Here is a 10,548-nt window from a genome sequence, read left to right as displayed (position 1 = left end):
AAGAGAATTTACATACCGCTGTAAGAAGGGAGAGACGGCAGTTGTTGGTAGACATGTGGCTAAGGGGCCCAAGAATAATTCCGTCTGGATTAAAGGTCCCAGGGAAGTGACAGAGTGCCATTGCTGTACCAAGAGGTGAATGTAATTTGCGTGTTGAGTGCAGTAATTAAGAACAAATGACTCTTGACTCCACAAATTAAACCATCCTGTTTTCTTTGCCTGTGAAAATGTTGCCTCTGTAAGTCACTAACAACCTTCTGCCGACAGTTAGGACTGTCTATCTTGGACCAGTGCGGGGAGTCTAAGATGAAAGAGATGTGAACCTTGCCCTCAGCTCACAAGAGAGAGACACATAAGAGCTTTTTTAGGCCGGGCGCGGTGGCTCAAGCCTGTAATCCCAGCACTTTGGGAGGCCGAGACGGGCGGATCACGAGGTCAGGAGTTCGAGACCATCCTGGCTAACACGGTGAAACCCCGTCTCTACTAAAAAATACAAAAAACTAGCCGGGCGAGGTGGCGGGCGCCTGTAGTCCCGGCTACTCGGGAGGCTGAGGCAGGAGAATGGCGTAAAAACCCGGGAGGCAGAGCTTGCAGTGAGCTGAGATCCGGCCACTGCACTCCAGCCTGGGCGACACAGCGAGACTCCGTCTCAAAAAAAAAAAAAAAGAGCTTTTTTAAATTTTTTATTACTTTTTTAGAGATGGTACCTCACTATGTTGCCCAGACTGGTCTTGAACTTGTGAGCTCAAGCCATCCTCCTGCCTCAGCCTCCCAAAGTGCATAAGCCACCATGCCTGGCTAAAAGAGACCTTTTTTTGAGGTCACTGAATCTGAGAATCTGGAATCTCTGACCCTGGCCTCCAGAGCAACATATGTGGGCATAGACACGCACACGTCCCTCTAAAGCTTATTCATAATGACCCGCAGACCCAAGAAACCCTGACCTTTAACGATAGTTAAAATGGCTGCTTACACCAGATATAAAAGGAACAAGTGTTCACAGGGGAGCTAACCTTTGACCTGGGTCTTGAAAGCCTTCCTCTGTGTAGAGGGCATTCCAAGCAGAGAAAACAGAATCAGCAAAAGCCCATGGATTAAACTGTCTGCAATTCATTGCACCCCAAGGAAGTGGGGAGTGGTCCAGTATGCCCTGGAAAGGTCCAGGTTGGGTAGCATGCAAATGGTAATTGGTGATTGAGTGGTAGCCACCTCGTTCCTCTGCATCAGGAGCATTTGAGTCTGCCTCTTCACTCACACAAGGCTTTACCTTTTTCCCTTGTAGCAAAGGTGGGTGGTTAAAATGTGTGTGACCAGCCTGGCCAACATGGTGATACTCCGTCTCTACTAAATATACAAAAATTAGCCACGCGTGGTGGTGTGCACCTGTAATCCCAGCTACTCGGGAGGCTGAGGCAGGAGAATCACTTGAACCTGGGAGGCAGAGGTTGCAGTGAGCCGAGATCATGCCACTTTACTCTAGCCTCGACAACAAGAGTGAAACTCCATCTCAAAAAATAAAAAAAAAAAAGTATGTGTGAGACTTTCCTGCCCCATTGTACTGGTAGTAAATGCACAGACCTGTCCTTGACATCAGCAAGTCAAAAGGAAAAGCCAAGTTTGTTTTAGTAGGCTCTTTCCAGAACCGCCGCACAGGTTTAGGGAGCAGTGCTTATTGTGTGTGTTTCTTGGAGTTTAATTTGGGCCAGGCTATAAATGAGAATTGCATCTCTTCATCCACCTGGACTTACCACCTGATACCATTTAGGACACCGCAAATGTCTACTTGCTGATCATGGTATGGAACAGGAACGTCCAATCCTTTGGCTTCCCTGGGCCACATTGGAAGAAGAACTGTCTTGGGCCACACATAAAATACACTAACACTAATGATAGCTGATTAGAGCTAAAAAACAAATGAACAAAAAAAAACCAATGTTTTAAGAAAGTTTATGAATTTGTATTAGGCTGCATACCAAGCTGCCCTGGGCTGCATGCGGCCCGCAAGCCAGACAAGCTTGGTATAGAAAGTACCATACAAGGAAAGCTAAATATTGACAGTCAAGCACAAAACAACTCAGAAAAATACAACTTAGATTTGAGTTGAGTAGGTAAACCCGTGCTTAGGGACAAGCTTAATTCCTCTGTTTGGTCTGTAAGGTGTGTGATGGGTATGTGTGTATGTGGAAGAGGGTTACTAACTGGATGAGAAATATTGCAGTTGCAAGTGACAAGCTGAACTCAAGCAATTAAAAAGGGATGGAAATTGACTCAATAACTGAAATGTAAACTGGTTGGCTTCAGGCACAGCTGGATTCAGGGCCTCTCATGATGTCATGAGGACTCAGTTGCTTTCTCAAATCTGCTTCTCAGGCAGTTTTCTTATAGAGGCACGAGATTAGTAATCCCAGTGAAAAGAAAGCACCCCTATTTTAAAAATCTAGCAAAAGTTGGCCGGGCACGGTGGCTCACACCTGTAATCCCAGCACTTTGGGAGGCTGAGGCGGGCGGATCACGAGGTCAGGAGATCGAGACCATCCTGGCTAACATGGTGAAACCCTGTTTCTACTAAAAAATACAAAAAAATTAGCCAGGCGTGGTGGCAGGTGCCTGTAGTCCCAGCTACTCGGGAGGTTGAGGCAGGAGCATGGCGTGAGCCTGGGAGGCGGAGCTTGCAGTGAGCCTAGATCGTGCCACTGCACTCCAGCCTGTGTGACAGAGTGAGACTCCATCTCAAAAAATAATAAAATAAAAAATCTAGCAAAAGTTAGGATTGCATCTAACTAATCTGCCTTGGGTCATGTACAAATTCCAGGAATCGCTTAGCTTTTCATAAATAAACTCTAAGAACTGAAGGTGTAATAGGAGTGATTCCCCAGAGGAAAACTGGGATGCTGTTGCCAGAAGAAGTGGCATGGGTACCAGACAAAAAATATCTTACCTTTAATGATCTAAACCATCTGGAATGTTCCCAACAGGAGGTGCTGTCCCTGTCCTTGGAGGTAATTGCGTTCTGCAGACATTTGCAGGATTTCTACAGTGTGCTCAGGGCCATGCTAGATATTTTCAGATCTTTCTGTTCATTCAACCAATAGTGAATTGAGTGTTGCCAGGCACTGCATATGAACAAGACACAGTCAAAGACCTTAGAAACTCAGACTACTGTAGTACATGCTGTGACAGGGATGATCCTAGGGAGGCCGTGGGAACATCCTGCAGGTCATCCAATCAACCCAAATGGTCAGGGAAGGCTTCCCAGCAGGAACATCTCAACTAAGGTGTGAAAGATCATGAGGAACTTGCCAGAAAAAAATTATACAGACTGTTCCAAACAGAGGAAACTGTGTGCACAAAGTCCCAGAAGCAAAGATGGTGGTGTTTTCATGGAACTGAAACAAGACCTGCATGATCCTGCAGTGTAGAATATGAAAGGACACTGATAAACATTTGGATTGTACACTTAAAATGGGTGAATGGGGTGGGGGGTGAATTATAGCTCCCTAAAGCTGCTTCAGAAAACAAAAACGTGAGGCGGCAGCACTAGGGCCAGATGGCAGAGGAGTTCATAAGTCATCCCTCAGAGGCAGAACTTCATCCCGATGGTGGCAGCAGGAAGCCTTTGTAGGGACTGGTGTGGAGGGATTTGCTGCTGGGCAGGGAATGGAATGGAGGGGCAGAAGTGGGTAAGGAGAGCACTGGAGTGAGTGAGATGGTAGTGCGGTCAGAGGAGAAGGCACAGCATTGAAGTCATGTCCATGATTAGCTCCTGCTTTCTCACACTCACTGTGTTGCTTTGCAGAAGACAGTTTTCCTCTTTGGGCCTCAGTCTCCCCATCAGTCACAAGGGGATCATATGGTGCAGCTACTTTGGAAAAGTCTGACAGGTCCTCAAAAGTTTAAATGTAAAGTTTCCATGTGACCCAGCAGTTCTCCTCCTAAATAGATATATACCCAAGAGAAGTGAAAACATATTGGCCGGGTGCGGTGGCTCATGCCTGTAATTCCAGCACTTTGGGAGGCCGAGGCGGGCAGATCACAAGGTCAGGAGTTCGAGACCAGCCTGACCAACATGGTGAAACCCCGTCTGTACTTAAAATAGAAAAATTAGCCAGGCGTGATGGTGCGCGCCTGTAATCCCAGCTACTTGGGAGGCTGAGGCAGGAGAATCGCCTGAACCCAGGAGATGGAAGTTGCAGTGAGCTAGGATCGTGCCATTGCACTCCAGCCTAGGCAACAGGGCGAGACTTCATCTCAAAAATAAAAAAGAAAAGAAAACATCCAGGTCAGGTGCGTTGGCTCACGCCTGTAATTCCAGCACTTTGGGAGACCGAGGCAGGTGGATTGAGCGTCCTGTAGTCCCAGCTACTCAGGAGGCTGAGGCAGGAGAATTGCTTGAACCTGGGAGCCAGAGGTTGCAGTGAGCCGAGATTGCACCACTGCACTCCAGCCTGGGCTACCGACTGGACAACAGAGCGAGACTCTGTCTCAAAAAAATAAAAAAGAAAGAAAAACGAAAAAGAAAACTTGTCTACACAAATACTTATACATGAATATTCATAGAGCATTATTCATAGTAGCCACAAGGGGAAACAACCCAAATGTCTATCAGCTAACAGATGGATAAATGAAATGTGGTATATCCATACAATGGCATATTATTCAGCAATAAAAAGAATGAAGTACTGACTAGGTGCAGTGGCTCACACCAGTAATCCCTGCACTTTAGGAGGCTGAGGTGGGAGGACTGATTGAGGCCAGGAGTTCAAGACCAGCCTGGCAACATAACAAGACCCTGTCTCTACAAAAAATAGTTATCTGGGCACGGTGGCGTATGCCTGTAATCCCAGCTACTCAGGAGCCTGAGGCAGGAGGGTGGTTGCTTGAGCCCAGAAGTTGAAGATTACAGTGAGCCATGTCTGCACCACTGCACTCCAGCCTGGGCAACAGATTGAGACCCTGTCTCTAAAACAGTAAAATAGGCTAGGCACAATATCTCATGCCTGCATCCCAAGTACTTTGGGAGGCTGAGGCAGGAGGATCACTTGAGCCCAGGAGTTGGAGACCAGCTTAGGCAACATAGTGAGGCTTCATCTCTACAAGAAAATGAAAAACAGATCAGCCAGGCATGGCAGCACATGCCTGTGGTCCCAGCTACTGGAGAGGCTGAGGTGGAAGGATTGTTCGAGCCCAGGCGGTCAAGGCTACAGTGAGCCATCATTCCACCACTGCACTCCAGCCTGGAAGACAGAGCGAGACCCTGTCTTGAAACAATAAATAGATAATAATAGGCTGGGCGCGGTGGCTCACGCCTGTAATCCCAGCATTTTTGGAGGCCGAGACAGGCGGATCACGAGGTCAGGAGATCGAGACCATCCTGGCTAACACAGTGAAACCCCGTCTCTACTAAAAATACAAAAATTAGCCGGGTGTGGTGGCGGGCGCCTGTAGTCCCAGCTGCTCAGGAGGCTGAGGCAGGAGAATGGCATGAACCCAGGAGGCGGAGCTTGCAGTGAGTGGAGATCGTGCCACTGCACTCCAGCCTGGGCGACAGAGCAAGACTCCATCTCAAAAAATAATAATAATAAAATAAATAATAATAAAGTAAGTATTACTATTTCACCAGTTTTTTTGTTGTTGTTGTTTGTTTTTTGTTTTTTTTTTTTGAGACAATCTTGCTCTGTCACCCAGGCTGGTATGCAGTGGCATGATCTTGGCTCACTGCAACCTCTGCCTCCCGGGTTCAAGCAATTCTCGTGCCTCAGCCTCCCGAGTAGCTGGGATTACAGACATGCACCACTGCGTCTGGCTAAGTTTTGGATTTTTAGTAGAGAAGGGGTTTCACCATGTTGGCCAGGCTGGTCTCGAACTCCTGACTTTAGGTGATTCATCTGCCTCGGCCTCCCAAAGTGCTGGGACTACAGGCGTGAGCCACTGCCCCTGGCCCAGAATTTTTTAATGTATTTCCCAAAATCACTTTTTTGTGGGAGGGGAGGGAGCAGTGGAGTTGGATATTTTAAAAGTAAATCACAAGTATGTCATTTCACACATAAGTAGTAGGTATCATAACATACAGAATTTTTTACACATAACCCACAAGGCCATTATTTCACCCAATACAAACATGCTTATACTTTAATATGTCCTAAGACCCAATCTGTGTTCGTATTTCCCTAATTGTCTTAAAATGTCTTTTCCACAGTGGATTTGTTTGACTGAGGCTCCCAACGAGGCCCCCACATGGCATTTGGTTGCTATCTCTCTTAAATCTCTTATATAACAGTTTACCCTCCCTCCCTTTTTTTCCAAGACATTCATTTGTCAAAGAAACCATGTTGTTTGTTGTCTCTGTAGAGTTCTGTGAATCTCTGAAAATGTTATCTGAATGGAAAATTAAATCTTCAGATTGTTTTTCACTTTAAGGAAAGATTAAGGGGAATGAATTTGTGATAGATGCATAGAAAATTAAGCAAATGAGGCCAGGCGCGGTGGCTCACGCCTGTAATCCCAGCACTTTGGGAGGCCGAGGTGGGTGGATAACCTGAGATCGGGAGTTCAAGACCAGCCTGACCAACATGGAGAAACCCCGTCTCTACTAAAAAAAAAAAAATACAAAATTAGCTAGGCATGGTGGCGCATGCCTGTAATCCCAGCTACTCGGGAGGCTGAGGCAGGAGAATCGCTTAAACCCGGGAGGCGGAGGTTGCGGTGAGCCGAGATCACGCCATTGCACTCCAGCCTGGGCAAAAAGAGGGAAACTCCGTCTCAAAAAAAAAAAAAAAAAAAAAGAAAATTAAGCAAATGAAAAACCAAGCAGTACTTACTGCAGGAGAAACAGAATGTCTGGGGAAGGAATTATTATACTTACAGTACACTTCTTGAATCAGCTTGAATAATTGTTTCACAGTTCTAGTATTGTAAATGCAGAATAATGATATCAAAAAACTACAGAAAAATGTGGAAAGTAATAGAAGAGCTACATTTTCATATTATCTTCATAGTAGTCAATAGATTAACCCCCCAAACTGAAAATAATTAACATTAGCAGCATAAATCTGATGCGAAAATAGGATAAATACCAGAAGAAATAACCAGAAGTACCAGAAAGAGTTGAAAATAATTACTTCCAGCAAGTGGGAATTGAGAGTGAAAGGGAATGGGGTAAGGATCTGCTGATTTTAAAGTGGCATCAGATTTCACCAAAAAAAATAACTCTTGGCTGTGGACGGTGGCTCACGCCTGTAATCCCAGCACTTCGGGAGGCCAAGGCAGGCAGATCACTTGAGGTCAGGAGTTCAAGACCAGCCTGGCCAACATGGTGAAACCCCGTCTCTACTAAAAATACAAAAATTAGCCAGGTGTGGTGGTGTGCGCCTGTAATCCCGGTTACTGGGTGGCTGAGGCAGGAAAATGGCTTGAACTCAGGAGGCGGAGGTTACAGTGAGCTGAGATCGTGCCACTGCACTCTAGCCTGGGTGAAAGAGAGAGACTCTGTCTCAAAAAACAAACAAAAAACCTCTTTAAAAAGATCAGGTTTGTTTAGTTGGTGTTGGTGGAAGCTAAAATCTGAGAATGGATAGGTTAAGACTCCAGGAACTCTTCAGGCTGCATTTGGCCAGTTTAGTAAAAGAGTATAACTCCCCTTGCCCTCAGAGTTCAGGACAGTGGGCAGAGCACAGAGAAGGTTCGCCAGCCTGCACTGTCTCCCACCTGTTCTCCCTTTTGTTTATTTGCTCATGCCTGCCAGAGCAACCAGCCTGAACGAAAATGCCAGGCAACTGTCCTGGGCTCTGTCTAATCAGGAGATTTCATCATTGCCAGCCCCATCTTCTTTGCCTCTTCCTTCCCTCTCTTTCCTTGGGGAGTCACAACTTTCAGCTCTGTTGGTTTGAAGTCAACAGAGATCCAAACTGGAGGACCTATTTTCATGGACTCAATTAACTCCTAACATAGTAGGGGCTGCCTGGAAGGCCTGGGGTTTCCATCGCCCCCACTTTCCTCTCTCAGGTTCTTCCAGAGGGGCAGGAGGGTGTCATTACTATTTAAGAGCACTGGTTCTGGCTGGGGCGTAGTAACTCATGCCCATAATCCTAGCGCTTTGGGAGGGCGAGGCAGGCTGATCACCTGAGGCCAAGAGTTTGAGACCAGCCTGGCCAACATGGCGAAACCCTGCCTCTACTAAAAATACAAAAGCAAGACTCTGTCTCCAAACACAGAGCACTAGTTCTAAAGTCAGGCCTCTCCCTTCGTTGCTGCACGACCTTTACCAAGTTATTGAACTTCTCTGAGCTTCAGCTTGCCAGCTGTATAATGAAAAGCATAACACCTAGGGTTGTCATGAGGACTTTAAAAGAATAATGGTGTGTAGCATAGTTTTTGGCAGACCAAGTGCTTGGTAAACAGGAGATATTGACCACCCCTTGTATACTTGGAGTCATCTTCCACTTATCCCCGCCGTCCCAGAGTCTCCAGAAGGATGCTGGGAGCTCCATCTGGAGCTGAGATACTCCCCATCCACACCTGCGTCTCGTGTTCCCCACTTAAACATTCACCTCCACCCCAGCCAGTCTCCTCTTTCCATAGGATCAGCTTTCGCCTTGCCTCTAGCCAAAGAGATCCTAATCTCTCTTGCCTTTGTTTGGAATCTCAGAACCCCTGCCAGTTGGTAGTTTAGAAACGCGATGGGATTGGGGCCCCTGGTTCTAAAGAGGGCAGCCAGGAAGCAGCCAGATGGCCCTGTATGGACTGGAAGGTCAGGCACTCACACACCTGCCCTCGTCAGGAGAAACTGAGGAAGGGAACCGGGCCAGCTCCGAGCCTGCGGAGGGAATCTCAACATCTCCAAAGGAGGCTCCCAGCGAGTTCACAAGGGGAAGTGAGAGGAAGGATCCAGACTCCTCAGCTTCTGTAGGGGGCCCTAGCACTGCCTTCTGGCCAATACTGCTCACAGGGGAAAAGATACAGGTCCCCCAGAGGAAGTCAGGATGCTGTCAGGAAGGGACATGATTATTGCACAACCCTCCAAAATGTCAATTAGCTATATGTAGAATCAGGATCCAGTTAACTTCCTACAAGATTGTAACAACTGGATAAATCTAACAAAATAAACAACAAACAAATGTAGAATCTTGCATTAAGCGTCAATAAACCAGTTGTACATGAAGAGATGGGAACACCTTACTACTAGATCAGTTGGGTAACATGACGTGGCGGCTAGAAACATTAATTCAGTGTGAGGCCGTATGAATGGAGGAGAATCCTGGAAAGGAGAGGTGAAGGTTCACCTTTACTCCCAACGAGATTCATTTCCAAGAGTCCGACTTTAAGGGGGGCATTGTTGAGCTGGTAAGAAGCAAACAGCGACGAGATCCCACATGGTGAGAACCCAGAATGCTGTCCTGCAAGGAACAGCTGAAAAAGAGTGTTTATTCTGGAGAAAGAAGACTCTAGAGAAACGAGAGATGCCTTTACAATTCTGAAGGGTCTGTCCAACAAGGAAAACAGCTGGTCAGGTCATGTGGTGAAATGGGTAAGGCCTGCACTCTCTCCCAGAGTCAAACAGCTGAATGCAGGCCCCACCATTTACCAGCCATTAGGGATGGGATATTCTTCAAACCGCAACATGTCAGACACGACTGGGGGCTGAGTATTGCTTTTCTGTGAGAGCTAGAGGTAGGAAGCCTTTGGGAGGGAGATGTCAGCTCAGCCCTAGGAAGAATTTTTTTCTTTTTCTTTTTTAAGTTAAATTTAATATTTTATTTTATACAGGGTCTCTTTTTGTCACCCAGGCTGGAGTGCAGTGGTGCGACCTTGGCTCACTGCAACCTCTGGCTCCTGGACTGAAGTGATCCTCCCACGTAACCCTCCTGAGTAGCCGGGACCCAGGTGCGCACCACCACACTTGGCTAATTTTTTTTTTTTTTTTTTTTTTTTGGTAGAGATGGGGTTTTGCCATGTTGCCCAGGCTGGTCTCGAACTCCTGGGTTCAAGCAGTCCTCCAGCCTTGGCCTCCCAAAGTGCTGGGAATATAGGCATGAGCCATTACACAGGCCAAATTTTCTTCTTTCTCTCTCTCTCTCTCTCTCTCTTTTTCCCTCCCTCCCTCCCTCTCTCTCTCTCTTTCTCTTTCTTTTCTTTTCTTTTTTTTTTTTTTTTTTTTGTGACAGAGTCTCGCTGTATTGCCCAGGCTGGAGTGCAGTGGTCATTGCACTCCAGTGACACAGCTTGTGGTCAATGGACAGAGTGGTCAGTGCGCTCCAGTGACACTCCAGTGGCCACAGCTTACTGCAACCTTGACCTCTTGGGCTCAAATGATTCTCCTGCCTCAGCCTCTGGAGTAGGTAGGACTACAGGAATGTACCACAATGCCCAGCTAGTTTATTATTATTATTATTTAAAATTTTAAAAAGTCTCACCATCTTGCCCATGCTGGTCTTGAACTCCTGGGCTCAAAATGGTCCTCCTGTGTAGGCTTCCCAAAGTGCTCGGATTACAGGTGTGAGCCACTGCACCCAGTCCTGTCTCATTTTTGATAACCACATATATTTCCTGTGT

General features: G+C 46.7%; 1 protein-coding gene across 1 annotated transcript in view; it reads left to right on the top strand.

Moving 5' to 3' along the window:
• PRRT3 (proline rich transmembrane protein 3) overlaps positions 1-10,548 on the top strand; it is an 84,645-nt gene that overhangs the window by 64,864 nt on the left and 9,233 nt on the right. The window lies entirely within an intron of this gene.

Source organism: Macaca thibetana, chromosome 2 (genome assembly GCF_024542745.1).
Source record: "Macaca thibetana thibetana isolate TM-01 chromosome 2, ASM2454274v1, whole genome shotgun sequence".
NCBI classification, from domain to species: Eukaryota; Metazoa; Chordata; class Mammalia; order Primates; family Cercopithecidae; genus Macaca; species Macaca thibetana.
This window is presented reverse-complemented; position numbering and strand designations above follow the sequence as displayed.